Source organism: Lithobates pipiens, unplaced genomic scaffold (genome assembly GCF_037356315.1).
Source record: "Lithobates pipiens isolate NorthernLeopardFrog02 unplaced genomic scaffold, aLitPip1_a1.2 Scaffold_8, whole genome shotgun sequence".
NCBI classification, from domain to species: Eukaryota; Metazoa; Chordata; class Amphibia; order Anura; family Ranidae; genus Lithobates; species Lithobates pipiens.
The window spans coordinates 569414079-569429078 of NW_027507903.1; the positions used below are offsets into that span (position 1 = coordinate 569414079).

General features: G+C 45.8%; 10 non-coding genes across 10 annotated transcripts; 4 read left to right on the forward strand and 6 right to left on the reverse strand.

The window, feature by feature from the left end:
- Positions 1–189: 189 nt before the first annotated feature.
- On the reverse strand, positions 190–262 carry TRNAM-CAU (transfer RNA methionine (anticodon CAU)). Its single transcript has one exon. It is a non-coding gene; the product is annotated as a tRNA-Met (tRNA).
- Positions 263–2606: 2344 nt separating this feature from the next.
- On the forward strand, positions 2607–2678 carry TRNAE-UUC (transfer RNA glutamic acid (anticodon UUC)). The gene has a single exon. It is a non-coding gene; the product is annotated as a tRNA-Glu (tRNA).
- A 1962-nt stretch (positions 2679–4640) lies between these two features.
- On the reverse strand, positions 4641–4713 carry TRNAM-CAU (transfer RNA methionine (anticodon CAU)). The gene has a single exon. It is a non-coding gene; the product is annotated as a tRNA-Met (tRNA).
- A 3461-nt stretch (positions 4714–8174) lies between these two features.
- On the forward strand, positions 8175–8246 carry TRNAE-UUC (transfer RNA glutamic acid (anticodon UUC)). Its single transcript has one exon. It is a non-coding gene; the product is annotated as a tRNA-Glu (tRNA).
- Positions 8247–10208: 1962 nt separating this feature from the next.
- On the reverse strand, positions 10209–10281 carry TRNAM-CAU (transfer RNA methionine (anticodon CAU)). The gene has a single exon. It is a non-coding gene; the product is annotated as a tRNA-Met (tRNA).
- A 121-nt stretch (positions 10282–10402) lies between these two features.
- On the forward strand, positions 10403–10474 carry TRNAE-UUC (transfer RNA glutamic acid (anticodon UUC)). Its single transcript has one exon. It is a non-coding gene; the product is annotated as a tRNA-Glu (tRNA).
- An 848-nt stretch (positions 10475–11322) lies between these two features.
- Positions 11323–11395, reverse strand: TRNAM-CAU (transfer RNA methionine (anticodon CAU)). The gene has a single exon. It is a non-coding gene; the product is annotated as a tRNA-Met (tRNA).
- A 1041-nt stretch (positions 11396–12436) lies between these two features.
- On the reverse strand, positions 12437–12509 carry TRNAM-CAU (transfer RNA methionine (anticodon CAU)). The gene has a single exon. It is a non-coding gene; the product is annotated as a tRNA-Met (tRNA).
- Positions 12510–14663: 2154 nt separating this feature from the next.
- Positions 14664–14736, reverse strand: TRNAM-CAU (transfer RNA methionine (anticodon CAU)). Its single transcript has one exon. It is a non-coding gene; the product is annotated as a tRNA-Met (tRNA).
- A 121-nt stretch (positions 14737–14857) lies between these two features.
- On the forward strand, positions 14858–14929 carry TRNAE-UUC (transfer RNA glutamic acid (anticodon UUC)). The gene has a single exon. It is a non-coding gene; the product is annotated as a tRNA-Glu (tRNA).
- Positions 14930–15000: the final 71 nt, after the last annotated feature.

The following is a 15000-nucleotide window of genomic DNA, read 5'->3' on the forward strand; positions in this document are numbered from 1 at the left end:
GCAAGGTGTGTTGGATGCAGAGCTAAAGATTTTAGCTGGGTGGAATATGGTGGAAGGCAAAAGAGCACTGAAAGCTTGATCTTCCGGTCAATTTTCCATCCACATGGTTTCCTACAAGACCTAAGGGATGAAGAGTAGTGTTTTTCATAGATTAAGGACCCCAAGGCTCACAAAATGGTTAGAGAGTAGTGCCCCGTGTGAGGATCGAACTCACGACCTTCAGATTATGAGACTGACGCGCTACCTGCTGCGCTAACGAGGCCAATTAGTGAAAGTGATATGTGTGTCATAGCTGGCCACCATACTTGGAAGCTGATGGCGGTGGCACATCTTTTTTTCCCTTTGGTTTTCTCTATTTTTCAAAACAAGGCAGCTAGTTTTCCCATATGGTCTAGCGGTTAGGATTCCTGGTTTTCACCCAGGTGGCCCGGGTTCTACTCCCGGTATGGGAAATGCAAGTCCTTTTAACGACCCGCACACTCCTAGTGCTGAAACCTCAAAGCTGTTTTTCCATTGTAACCTCCAATCATTCCCTTGTTGTCAAAGTACCAAGGGTCAAAGCCAGGGATGCAGACAAGACAGGTCAAGCCGGGTCAGGACAGGAAATGAAATACTATCAGGAACACAGGAACTCACAGGGCAAGCTGAAGTTCATCCAGCAACTAATGGCTCATGCACGCGCTTTGGCGTACGTATATGCGCACTGGCACATGAATTTTCACACATGAATAATATCAGGATCACAGGAACTCACAGGGGAAGCTGAAGATCATCCAGCAACTAATGGCTTATGCTGCTAGCTTTAAATAGGCCACTGGGCACCAGAAATTGTCACGCATTGTGTGCGCTTTGGCGTACGCATATGCGTACTAGCACATGAAGTTTCTCGGCCGTTCTCGCTCTTCTGCACATTTGCATTGGCAAATATCTATGTGCCAATCTTCTGCAAACCATTCTCTGACAGAGACATCATCTTTTTTTTCCACACCTTTGAAAAAGCCCTTTTGAATTCCTCGGTGCTTTGTTCTTTCTGTGTGATGAAACTAAGGGAAGCATGTCACATAGATGGAAAATGCCTCTGTTGTTCCAGGATGAGTAGACATTGTATCTTGCAAGGTCTGTTGGATGCAGAGCTAAAGATTTTAGCTGGGTGGAATATGGTGGAAGGCAAAAGAGCACTGAAAGCTTGATCTTCCGGTCAATTTTCCATCCATATGGTTTCCTACAAGACCTAAGGGATGAAGAGTAGTGTTTTTCATAGATTAAGGACCCCAAGGCTCACAAAATGGTTAGAGAGTAGTGCCCCGTGTGAGGATCGAACTCACAACCTTCAGATTATGAGACTGACGCGCTACCTGCTGCGCTAACGAGGCCAATTAGTGAAAGTGATATGTGTGTCATAGCTGGCCACCATACTTGGAAGCTGATGGCGGTGGCACATCTTTTTTTCCTTTTGGTTTTCTCTATTTTTCTCAAAACAAGGCAGCTAGTTTTCCCATATGGTCTAGCGGTTAGGATTCCTCGTTTTCACCCAGGCGGCCCGGGTTCGACTCCCGGTATGGGAAATGCAAGTCCTTTTAACGACCCGCACACTCCTAGTGCTGAAACCTCAAAGCTGTTTTTCCATTGTAACCTCCAATCATTCCCTTGTTGTCAAAGTACCAAGGGTCAAAGCCAGGGATGCAGACAAGACAGGTCAAGCCGGGTCAGGACAGGAAATGAAATACTATCAGGAACACAGGAACTCACAGGGCAAGCTGAAGTTCATCCAGCAACTAATGGCTCATGCACGCGCTTTGGCGTACGTATATGCGCACTGGCACATGAATTTTCACACATGAATAATATCAGGATCACAGGAACTCACAGGGGAAGCTGAAGATCATCCAGCAACTAATGGCTTATGCTGCTAGCTTTAAATAGGCCACTGGGCACCAGAAATTGTCACGCATTGTGTGCGCTTTGGCGTACGCACATGCGTACTAGCACATGAAGTTTCTCGGCCGTTCTCGCTCTTCTGCACATTTGCATTGGCAAATATCTATGTGCCAATCTTCTGCAAACCATTCTCTGACAGAGACATCATCTTTTTTTTCCACACCTTTGAAAAAGCCCTTTTGAATTCCTCGGTGCTTTGTTCTTTCTGTGTGATGAAACTAAGGGAAGCATGTCACATAGATGGAAAATGCCTCTGTTGTTCCAGGATGAGTAGACATTGTATCTTGCAAGGTCTGTTGGATGCAGAGCTAAAGATTTTAGCTGGGTGGAATATGGTGGAAGGCAAAAGAGCACTGAAAGCTTGATCTTGCGGTCAATTTTCCATCCATATGGTTTCCTACAAGACCTAAGGGATGAAGAGTAGTGTTTTTCATAGATTAAGGACCCCAAGGCTCACAAAATGGTTAGAGAGTAGTGCCCCGTGTGAGGATCGAACTCACGACCTTCAGGTTATTAGACTGACGCGCTACCTGCTGCGCTAACGAGGCCAATTAGTGAAAGTGATATGTGTGTCATAGCTGGCCACCATACTTGGAAGCTGATGGCGGTGGCACATCTTTTTTTCCCTTTGGTTTTCTCTATTTTTCTCAAAACAAGGCAGCTAGTTTTCCCATATGGTCTAGCGGTTAGGATTCCTGGTTTTCACCCAGGCGGCCCGGGTTCGACTCCCGGTATGGGAAATGCAAGTCCTTTTAACGACCCGCACACTCCTAGTGCTGAAACCTCAAAGCTGTTTTTCCATTGTAACCTCCAATCATTCCCTTGTTGTCAAAGTACCAAGGGTCAAAGCCAGGGATGCAGACAAGACAGGTCAAGCCGGGTCAGGACAGGAAATGAAATACTATCAGGAACACAGGAACTCACAGGGCAAGCTGAAGTTCATCCAGCAACTAATGGCTCATGCACGCGCTTTGGCGTACGTATATGCGCACTGGCACATGAATTTTCACACATGAATAATATCAGGATCACAGGAACTCACAGGGGAAGCTGAAGATCATCCAGCAACTAATGGCTTATGCTGCTAGCTTTAAATAGGCCACTGGGCACCAGAAATTGTCACGCATTGTGTGCGCTTTGGCGTACGCACATGCGTACTAGCACATGAAGTTTCTCGGCCGTTCTCGCTCTTCTGCACATTTGCATTGGCAAATATCTATGTGCCAATCTTCTGCAAACCATTCTCTGAGAGAGACATCATCTTTTTTTTCCACACCTTTGAAAAAGCCCTTTTGAATTCCTCGGTGCTTTGTTCTTTCTGTGTGATGAAACTAAGGGAAGCATGTCACATAGATGGAAAATGCCTCTGTTGTTCCAGGATGAGTAGACATTGTATCTTGCAAGGTCTGTTGGATGCAGAGCTAAAGATTTTAGCTGGGTGGAATATGGTGGAAGGCAAAAGAGCACTGAAAGCTTGATCTTGCGGTCAATTTTCCATCCATATGGTTTCCTACAAGACCTAAGGGATGAAGAGTAGTGTTTTTCATAGATTAAGGACCCCAAGGCTCACAAAATGGTTAGAGAGTAGTGCCCCGTGTGAGGATCGAACTCACGACCTTCAGATTATGAGACTGACGCGCTACCTGCTGCGCTAATGAGGCCAATTAGTGAAAGTGATATGTGTGTCATAGCTGGCCACCATACTTGGAAGCTGATGGCGGTGGCACATCTTTTTTTCCCTTTGGTTTTTCTCTATTTTTATCAAAACAAGGCAGCTAGTTTTCCCATATGGTCTAGCGGTTAGGATTCCTGGTTTTCACCCAGGCGGCCCGGGTTCGACTCCCGTTATGGGAAATGCAAGTCCTTTTAACGACCCGCACACTCCTAGTGCTGAAACCTCAAAGCTGTTTTTCCATTGTAACCTCCAATCATTCCCTTGTTGTCAAAGTACCAAGGGTCAAAGCCAGGGATGCAGACAAGACAGGTCAAGCCGGGTCAGGACAGGAAATGAAATACTATCAGGAACACAGGAACTCACAGGGCAAGCTGAAGTTCATCCAGCAACTAATGGCTCATGCACGCGCTTTGGCGTACGTATATGCGCACTGGCACATGAATTTTCACACATGAATAATATCAGGATCACAGGAACTCACAGGGGAAGCTGAAGATCATCCAGCAACTAATGGCTTATGCTGCTAGCTTTAAATAGGCCACTGGGCACCAGAAATTGTCACGCATTGTGTGCGCTTTGGCGTACGCAAATGCGTACTAGCACATGAAGTTTCTCGGCCGTTCTCGCTCTTCTGCACATTTGCATTGGCAAATATCTATGTGCCAATCTTCTGCAAACCATTCTCTGACAGAGACATCATCTTTTTTTTCCACACCTTTGAAAAAGCCCTTTTGAATTCCTCGGTGCTTTGTTCTTTCTGTGTGATGAAACTAAGGGAAGCATGTCACATAGATGGAAAATGCCTCTGTTGTTCCAGGATGAGTAGACATTGTATCTTGCAAGGTCTGTTGGATGCAGAGCTAAAGATTTTAGCTGGGTGGAATATGGTGGAAGGCAAAAGAGCACTGAAAGCTTGATCTTCAGGTCAATTTTCCATCCATATGGTTTCCTACAAGACCTAAGGGATGAAGAGTAGTGTTTTTCATAGATTAAGGACCCCAAGGCTCACAAAATGGTTAGAGAGTAGTGCCCCGTGTGAGGATCGAACTCACGACCTTCAGATTATGAGACTGACGCGCTACCTGCTGCGCTAACGAGGCCAATTAGTGAAAGTGATATGTGTGTCATAGCTGGCCACCATACTTGGAAGCTGATGGCGGTGGCACATCTTTTTTTCCCTTTGGTTTTCTCTATTTTTCTCAAAACAAGGCAGCTAGTTTTCCCATATGGTCTAGCGGTTAGGATTCCTGGTTTTCACCCAGGCGGCCCGGGTTCGACTCCCGGTAAGGCAAATGCAAGTCCTTTTAACGACCCGCACACTCCTAGTGCTGAAACCTCAAAGCTGTTTTTCCATTGTAACCTCCAATCATTCCCTTGTTGTCAAAGTACCAAGGGTCAAAGCCAGGGATGCAGACAAGACAGGTCAAGCCGGGTCAGGACAGGAAATGAAATACTATCTGGAACACAGGAACTCACAGGGCAAGCTGGAGTTCATCCAGCAACTAATGGCTCATGCACGCGCTTTGGCGTACGTATATGCGCACTGGCACATGAATTTTCACACATGAATAATATCAGGATCACAGGAACTCACAGGGGAAGCTGAAGATCATCCAGCAACTAATGGCTCATGCTGCTAGCTTTAAATAGGCCACTGGGCACCAGAAATTGTCACGCATTGTGTGCGCTTTGGCGTACGCACATGCGTACTAGCACATGAAGTTTCTCGGCCGTTCTCGCTCTTCTGCACATTTGCATTGGCAAATATCTATGTGCCAATCTTCTGCAAACCATTCTCTGACAGAGACATCATCTTTTTTTTCCACACCTTTGAAAAAGCCCTTTTGAATTCCTCGGTGCTTTGTTCTTTCTGTGTGATGAAACTAAGGGAAGCATGTCACATAGATGGAAAATGCCTCTGTTGTTCCAGGATGAGTAGACATTGTATCTTGCAAGGTCTGTTGGATGCAGAGCTAAAGATTTTAGCTGGGTGGAATATGGTGGAAGGCAAAAGAGCACTGAAAGCTTGATCTTGCGGTCAATTTTCCATCCATATGGTTTCTTACAAGACCTAAGGGATGAAGAGTAGTGTTTTTCATAGATTAAGGACCCCAAGGCTCACAAAATGGTTAGAGAGTAGTGCCCCGTGTGAGGATCGAACTCATGACCTTCAGATTATGAGACTGACGCGCTACCTGCTGCGCTAACGAGGCCAATTAGTGAAAGTGATATGTGTGTCATAGCTGGCCACCATACTTGGAAGCTGATGGCGGTGGCACATCTTTTTTTCCCTTTGGTTTTTCTATATTTTTCTCAAAACAAGTCAGCTAGTTTTCCCATATGGTCTAGCGGTTAGGATTCCTGGTTTTCACCCAGGCGGGCCGGGTTCGACTCCCGGTATGGGAAATGCAGGTCATTTTAACGACCCGCACACTCCTAGTGCTGAAACCTCAAAGCTGTTTTTCCATTGTAACCTCCAATCATTCCCTTGTTGTCAAAGTACCAAGGGTCAAAGCCAGGGATGCAGACAAGACAGGTCAAGCCGGGTCAGGACAGGAAATGAAATACTATCAGGAACACAGGAACTCACAGGGCAAGCTGAAGTTCATCCAGCAACTAATGGCTCATGCACGCGCTTTGGCGTACGTATATGCGCACTGGCACATGAATTTTCACACATGAATAATATCAGGATCACAGGAACTCACAGGGGAAGCTGAAGATCATCCAGCAACTAATGGCTTATGCTGCTAGCTTTAAATAGGCCACTGGGCACCAGAAATTGTCACGCATTGTGTGCGCTTTGGCGTACGCACATGCGTACTAGCACATGAAGTTTCTCGGCCGTTCTCGCTCTTCTGCACATTTGCATTGGCAAATATCTATGTGCCAATCTTCTGCAAACCATTCTCTGACAGAGACATCATCTTTTTTTTCCACACCTTTGAAAAAGCCTTTTGAATTCCTCGGTGCTTTGTTCTTTCTGTGTGATGAAACTAAGGGAAGCATGTCACATAGATGGAAAATGCCTCTGTTGTTCCAGGATGAGTAGACAATGTATCTTGCAAGGTCTGTTGGATGCAGAGCTAAAGATTTTAGCTGGGTGGAATATGGTGGAAGGCAAAAGAGCACTGAAAGCTTGATCTTGCGGTCAATTTTCCATCCATATGGTTTCTTACAAGACCTAAGGGATGAAGAGTAGTGTTTTTCATAGATTAAGGACCCCAAGGCTCACAAAATGGTTAGAGAGTAGTGCCCGGTGTGAGGATCGAACTCATGACCTTCAGATTATGAGACTGACGCGCTACCTGCTGCGCTAACGAGGCCAATTAGTGAAAGTGATATGTGTGTCATAGCTGGCCACCATACTTGGAAGCTGATGGCGGTGGCACATCTTTTTTTCCCTTTGGTTTTTCTCTATTTTTCTCAAAACAAGGCAGCTAGTTTACCCATATGGTCTAGCGGTTAGGATTCCTGGTTTTCACCCAGGCGGCCCGGGTTCGACTCCCGGTATGGGAAATGCAAGTCCTTTTAACGACCCGCACACTCCTAGTGCTGAAACCTCAAAGCTGTTTTTCCATTGTAACCTCCAATCATTCCCTTGTTGTCAAAGTACCAAGGGTCAAAGCCAGGGATGCAGACAAGACAGGTCAAGCCGGGTCAGGACAGGAAATTAAATACTATCAGGAACACAGGAACTCACAGGGCAAGCTGAAGTTCATCCAGCAACTAATGGCTCATGCACGCGCTTTGGCGTACGTATATGCGCACTGGCACATGAATTTTCACACATGAATAATATCAGGATCACAGGAACTCACAGGGGAAGCTGAAGATCATCCAGCAACTAATGGCTTATGCTGCTAGCTTTAAATAGGCCACTGGGCACCAGAAATTGTCACGCATTGTGTGCGCTTTGGCGTACGCACATGCGTACTAGCACATGAAGTTTCTCGGCCGTTCTCGCTCTTCTGCACATTTGCATTGGCAAATATCTATGTGCCAATCTTCTGCAAACCATTCTCTGACAGAGACATCATCTTTTTTTTCCACACCTTTGAAAAAGCCCTTTTGAATTCCTCGGTGCTTTGTTCTTTCTGTGTGATGAAACTAAGGGAAGCATGTCACATAGATGGAAAATGCCTCTGTTGTTCCAGGATGAGTAGACATTGTATCTTGCAAGGTCTGTTGGATGCAGAGCTAAAGATTTTAGCTGGGTGGAATATGGTGGACGGCAAAAGAGCACTGAAAGCTTGATCTTGCGGTCAATTTTCCATCCATATGGTTTCTTACAAGACCTAAGGGATGAAGAGTAGTGTTTTTCATAGATTAAGGACCCCAAGGCTCACAAAGTGGTTAGAGAGTAGTGCCCCGTGTGAGGATCGAACTCACAACCTTCAGATTATGAGACTGACGCGCTACCTGCTGCGCTAACGAGGCCAATTAGTGAAAGTGATATGTGTGTCATAGCTGGCCACCATACTTGGAAGCTGATGGCGGTGGCACATCTTTTTTTCCCTTTGGTTTTTCTCTATTTTTCTCAAAACAAGGCAGCTAGTTTTCCCATATGGTCTAGCGGTTATGATTCCTGGTTTTCACCCAGGCGGCCCGGGTTCGACTCCCGGTATGGGAAATGCAAGTCCTTTTAACGACCCGCACACTCCTAGTGCTGAAACCTCAAAGCTGTTTTTCCATTGTAACCTCCAATCATTCCCTTGTTGTCAAAGTACCAAGGGTCAAAGCCAGGGATGCAGACAAGACAGGTCAAGCCGGGTCAGGACAGGAAATGAAATACTATCAGGAACACAGGAACTCACAGGGCAAGCTGAAGTTCATCCAGCAACTAATGGCTCATGCACGCGCTTTGGCGTACGTATATGCGCACTGGCACATGAATTTTCACACATGAATAATATCAGGATCACAGGAACTCACAGGGGAAGCTGAAGATCATCCAGCAACTAATGGCTTATGCTGCTAGCTTTAAATAGGCCACTGGGCACCAGAAATTGTCACGCATTGTGTGCGCTTTGGCGTACGCACATGCGTACTAGCACATGAAGTTTCTCGGCCGTTCTCGCTCTTCTGCACATTTGCATTGGCAAATATCTATGTGCCAATCTTCTGCAAACCATTCTCTGACAGAGACATCATCTTTTTTTTCCACACCTTTGAAAAAGCCCTTTTGAATTCCTCGGTGCTTTGTTCTTTCTGTGTGATGAAACTAAGGGAAGCATGTCACATAGATGGAAAATGCCTCTGTTGTTCCAGGATGAGTAGACATTGTATCTTGCAAGGTCTGTTGGATGCAGAGCTAAAGATTTTAGCTGGGTGGAATATGGTGGAAGGCAAAAGAGCACTGAAAGCTTGATCTTCCGGTCAATTTTCCATCCATATGGTTTCCTACAAGACCTAAGGGATGAAGAGTAGTGTTTTTCATAGATTAAGGACCCCAAAGCTCACAAAATGGTTAGAGAGTAGTGCCCCGTGTGAGGATCGAACTCACAACCTTCAGATTATGAGACTGACGCGCTACCTGCTGCGCTAACGAGGCCAATTAGTGAAAGTGATATGTGTGTCATAGCTGGCCACCATACTTGGAAGCTGATGGCGGTGGCACATCTTTTTTTCCCTTTGGTTTTTCTCTATTTTTCTCAAAACAAGGCAGCTGGTTTTCCCATGTGGTCGAGCGGTTAGGATTCCTGGTTTTCACCCAGGCGGCCCGGGTTCGACTCCCGGTATGGGAAATGTAAGTCCTTTTAACGACCCGCACACTCCTAGTGCTGAAACCTCAAAGCTGTTTTTCCATTGTAACCTCCAATCATTCCCTTGTTGTCAAAGTACCAAGGGTCAAAGCCAGGGATGCAGACAAGACAGGTCAAGCCGGGTCAGGACAGGAAATTAAATACTATCAGGAACACAGGAACTCACAGGGCAAGCTGAAGTTCATCCAGCAACTAATGGCTCATGCACGCGCTTTGGCGTACGTATATGCGCACTGGCACATGAATTTTCACACATGAATAATATCAGGATCACAGGAACTCACAGGGGAAGCTGAAGATCATCCAGCAACTAATGGCTTATGCTGCTAGCTTTAAATAGGCCACTGGGCACCAGAAATTGTCACGCATTGTGTGCGCTTTGGCGTACGCACATGCGTACTAGCACATGAAGTTTCTCGGCCGTTCTCGCTCTTCTGCACATTTGCATTGGCAAATATCTATGTGCCAATCTTCTGCAAACCATTCTCTGACAGAGACATCATCTTTTTTTTCCACACCTTTGAAAAAGCCCTTTTGAATTCCTCGGTGCTTTGTTCTTTCTGTGTGATGAAACTAAGGGAAGCATGTCACATAGATGGAAAATGCCTCTGTTGTTCCAGGATGAGTAGACATTGTATCTTGCAAGGTCTGTTGGATGCAGAGCTAAAGATTTTAGCTGGGTGGAATATGGTGGAAGGCAAAAGAGCACTGAAAGCTTGATCTTCCGGTCAATTTTCCATCCATATGGTTTCCTACAAGACCTAAGGGATGAAGAGTAGTGTTTTTCATAGATTAAGGACCCCAAGGCTCACAAAATGGTTAGAGAGTAGTGCCCCGTGTGAGGATCGAACTCACGACCTTCAGATTATGAGACTGACGCGCTACCTGCTGCGCTAACGAGGCCAATTAGTGAAAGTGATATGTGTGTCATAGCTGGCCACCATACTTGGAAGCTGATGGCGGTGGCACATCTTTTTTTCCCTTTGGTTTTTCTCTATTTTTCTCAAAACGAGGCAGCTAGTTTTCCCATATGGTCTAGCGGTTAGGATTCCTGGTTTTCACCCAGGCGGCCCGGGTTCGACTCCCGGTATGGGAAATGCAAGTCCTTTTAACGACCCGCACACTCCTAGTGCTGAAACCTCAAAACTGTTTTTCCATTGTAACCTCCAATCATTCCCTTGTTGTCAAAGTACCAAGGGTCAAAGCCAGGGATGCAGACAAGACAGGTCAAGCCGGGTCAGGACAGGAAATGAAATACTATCAGGAACACAGGAACTCACAGGGCAAGCTGAAGTTCATCCAGCAACTAATGGCTCATGCACGCGCTTTGGCGTACTTATATGCGCACTGGCACATGAATTTTCACACATGAATAATATCAGGATCACAGGAACTCACAGGGGAAGCTGAAGATCATCCAGCAACTAATGGCTTATGCTGCTAGCTTTAAATAGGCCACTGGGCACCAGAAATTGTCATGCATTGTGTGCGCTTTGGCGTACGCACATGCGTACTAGCACATGAAGTTTCTCGGCCGTTCTCGCTCTTCTGCACATTTGCATTGTCAAATATCTATGTGCCAATCTTCTGCAAACCATTCTCTGACAGAGACATCATCTTTTTTTTCCACACCTTTGAAAAAGCCCTTTTGAATTCCTCGGTGCTTTGTTCTTTCTGTGTGATGAAACTAAGGGAAGCATGTCACATAGATGGAAAATGCCTCTGTTGTTCCAGGATGAGTAGACATTGTATCTTGCAAGGTCTGTTGGATGCAGAGCTAAAGATTTTAGCTGGGTGGAATATGGTGGACGGCAAAAGAGCACTGAAAGCTTGATCTTGCGGTCAATTTTCCATCCATATGGTTTCTTACAAGACCTAAGGGATGAAGAGTAGTGTTTTTCATAGATTAAGGACCCCAAGGCTCACAAAATGGTTAGAGAGTAGTGCCCCGTGTGAGGATCGAACTCACGACCTTCAGATTATGAGACTGACGCGCTACCTGCTGCGCTAACGAGGCCAATTAGTGAAAGTGATATGTGTGTCATAGCTGGCCACCATACTTGGAAGCTGATGGCGGTGGCACATCTTTTTTTCCCTTTGGTTTTTCTCTATTTTTCTCAAAACAAGGCAGCTAGTTTTCCCATATGGTCTAGCGGTTAGGATTCCTGGTTTTCACCCAGGTGGCCCGGGTTTGACTCCCGGTATGGGAAATGCAAGTCCTTTTAACGACCCGCACACTCCTAGTGCTGAAACCTCAAAGCTGTTTTTCCATTGTAACCTCCAATCATTCCCTTGTTGTCAAAGTACCAAGGGTCAAAGCCAGGGATGCAGACAAGACAGGTCAAGCCGGGTCAGGACAGGAAATGAAATACTATCAGGAACACAGGAACTCACAGGGCAAGCTGAAGTTCATCCAGCAACTAATGGCTCATGCACGCGCTTTGGCGTACGTATATGCGCACTGGCACATGAATTTTCACACATGAATAATATCAGGATCACAGGAACTCACAGGGGAAGCTGAAGATCATCCAGCAACTAATGGCTTATGCTGCTAGCTTTAAATAGGCCACTGGGCACCAGAAATTGTCACGCATTGTGTGCGCTTTGGCGTACGCACATGCGTACTAGCACATGAAGTTTCTCGGCCGTTCTCGCTCTTCTGCACATTTGCATTGGCAAATATCTATGTGCCAATCTTCTGCAAACCATTCTCTGACAGAGACATCATCTTTTTTTTCCACACCTTTGAAAAAGCCCTTTTGAATTCCTCGGTGCTTTGTTCTTTCTGTGTGATGAAACTAAGGGAAGCATGTCACATAGATGGAAAATGCCTCTGTTGTTCCAGGATGAGTAGACATTGTATCTTGCAAGGTCTGTTGGATGCAGAGCTAAAGATTTTAGCTGGGTGGAATATGGTGGAAGGCAAAAGAGCACTGAAAGCTTGATCTTCAGGTCAATTTTCCATCCATATGGTTTCCTACAAGACCTAAGGGATGAAGAGTAGTGTTTTTCATAGATTAAGGACCCCAAGGCTCACAAAATGGTTAGAGAGTAGTGCCCCGTGTGAGGATCGAACTCACGACCTTCAGATTATGAGACTGACGCGCTACCTGCTGCGCTAACGAGGCCAATTAGTGAAAGTGATATGTGTGTCATAGCTGGCCACCATACTTGGAAGCTGATGGCGGTGGCACATCTTTTTTTCCCTTTGGTTTTCTCTATTTTTCTCAAAACAAGGCAGCTAGTTTTCCCATATGGTCTAGCGGTTAGGATTCCTGGTTTTCACCCAGGCGGCCCGGGTTCGACTCCCGGTATGGCAAATGCAAGTCCTTTTAACGACCCGCACACTCCTAGTGCTGAAACCTCAAAGCTGTTTTTCCATTGTAACCTCCAATCATTCCCTTGTTGTCAAAGTACCAAGGGTCAAAGCCAGGGATGCAGACAAGACAGGTCAAGCCGGGTCAGGACAGGAAATGAAATACTATCTGGAACACAGGAACTCACAGGGCAAGCTGGAGTTCATCCAGCAACTAATGGCTCATGCACGCGCTTTGGCGTACGTATATGCGCACTGGCACATGAATTTTCACACATGAATAATATCAGGATCACAGGAACTCACAGGGGAAGCTGAAGATCATCCAGCAACTAATGGCTTATGCTGCTAGCTTTAAATAGGCCACTGGGCACCAGAAATTGTCACGCATTGTGTGCGCTTTGGCGTACGCACATGCGTACTAGCACATGAAGTTTCTCGGCCGTTCTCGCTCTTCTGCACATTTGCATTGGCAAATATCTATGTGCCAATCTTCTGCAAACCATTCTCTGACAGAGACATCATCTTTTTTTTCCACACCTTTGAAAAAGCCCTTTTGAATTCCTCGGTGCTTTGTTCTTTCTGTGTGATGAAACTAAGGGAAGCATGTCACATTGATGGAAAATGCCTCTGTTGTTCCAGGATGAGTAGACATTGTATCTTGCAAGGTCTGTTGGATGCAGAGCTAAAGATTTTAGCTGGGTGGAATATGGTGGAAGGCAAAAGAGCACTGAAAGCTTGATCTTCCGGTCAATTTTCCATCCATATGGTTTCCTACAAGACCTAAGGGATGAAGAGTAGTGTTTTTCATAGATTAAGGACCCCAAAGCTCACAAAATGGTTAGAGAGTAGTGCCCCGTGTGAGGATCGAACTCACAACCTTCAGATTATGAGACTGACGCGCTACCTGCTGCGCTAACGAGGCCAATTAGTGAAAGTGATATGTGTGTCATAGCTGGCCACCATACTTGGAAGCTGATGGCGGTGGCACATCTTTTTTTCCCTTTGGTTTTTCTCTATTTTTCTCAAAAGAAGGCAGCTAGTTTTCCCATATGGTCTAGCGGTTAGGTTTCCTGGTTTTCACCCAGGCGGCCCGGGTTCGACTCCCGGTATGGGAAATGCAAGTCCTTTTAACGACCCGCACACTCCTAGTGCTGAAACCTCAAAGCTGTTTTTCCATTGTAACCTCCAATCATTCCCTTGTTGTCAAAGTACCAAGGGTCAAAGCCAGGGATGCAGACAAGACAGGTCAAGCCGGGTCAGGACAGGAAATGAAATACTATCAGGAACACAGGAACTCACAGGGCAAGCTGAAGTTCATCCAGCAACTAATAGCTCATGCACGCGCTTTGGCGTACGTATATGCGCACTGGCACATGAATTTTCACACATGAATAATATCAGGATCACAGGAACTCACAGGGGAAGCTGAAGATCATCCAGCAACTAATGGCTTATGCTGCTAGCTTTAAATAGGCCACTGGGCACCAGAAATTGTCATGCATTGTGTGCGCTTTGGCGTACGCACATGCGTACTAGCACATGAAGTTTCTCGGCCGTTCTCGCTCTTCTGCACATTTGCATTGTCAAATATCTATGTGCCAATCTTCTGCAAACCATTCTCTGACAGAGACATCATCTTTTTTTTCCACACCTTTGAAAAAGCCCTTTTGAATTCCTCGGTGCTTTGTTCTTTCTGTGTGATGAAACTAAGGGAAGCATGTCACATAGATGGAAAATGCCTCTGTTGTTCCAGGATGAGTAGACATTGTATCTTGCAAGGTCTGTTGGATGCAGAGCTAAAGATTTTAGCTGGGTGGAATATGGTGGACGGCAAAAGAGCACTGAAAGCTTGATCTTGCGGTCAATTTTCCATCCATATGGTTTCTTACAAGACCTAAGGGATGAAGAGTAGTGTTTTTCATAGATTAAGGACCCCAAGGCTCACAAAATGGTTAGAGAGTAGTGCCCCGTGTGAGGATCGAACTCACGACCTTCAGATTATGAGACTGACGCGCTACCTGCTGCGCTAACGAGGCCAATTAGTGAAAGTGATATGTGTGTCATAGCTGGCCACCATACTTGGAAGCTGATGGCGGTGGCACATCTTTTTTTCCCTTTGGTTTTTCAATATTTTTCTCAAAACAAGGCAGCTAGTTTTCCCATATGGTCTAGCGGTTATGATTCCTGGTTTTCACCCAGGCGGCCCGGGTTCGACTCCCGGTATGGGAAATGCAAGTCCTTTTAACGACCCGCACACTCCTAGTGCTGAAACCTCAAAGCTGTTTTTCCATTGTAACCTC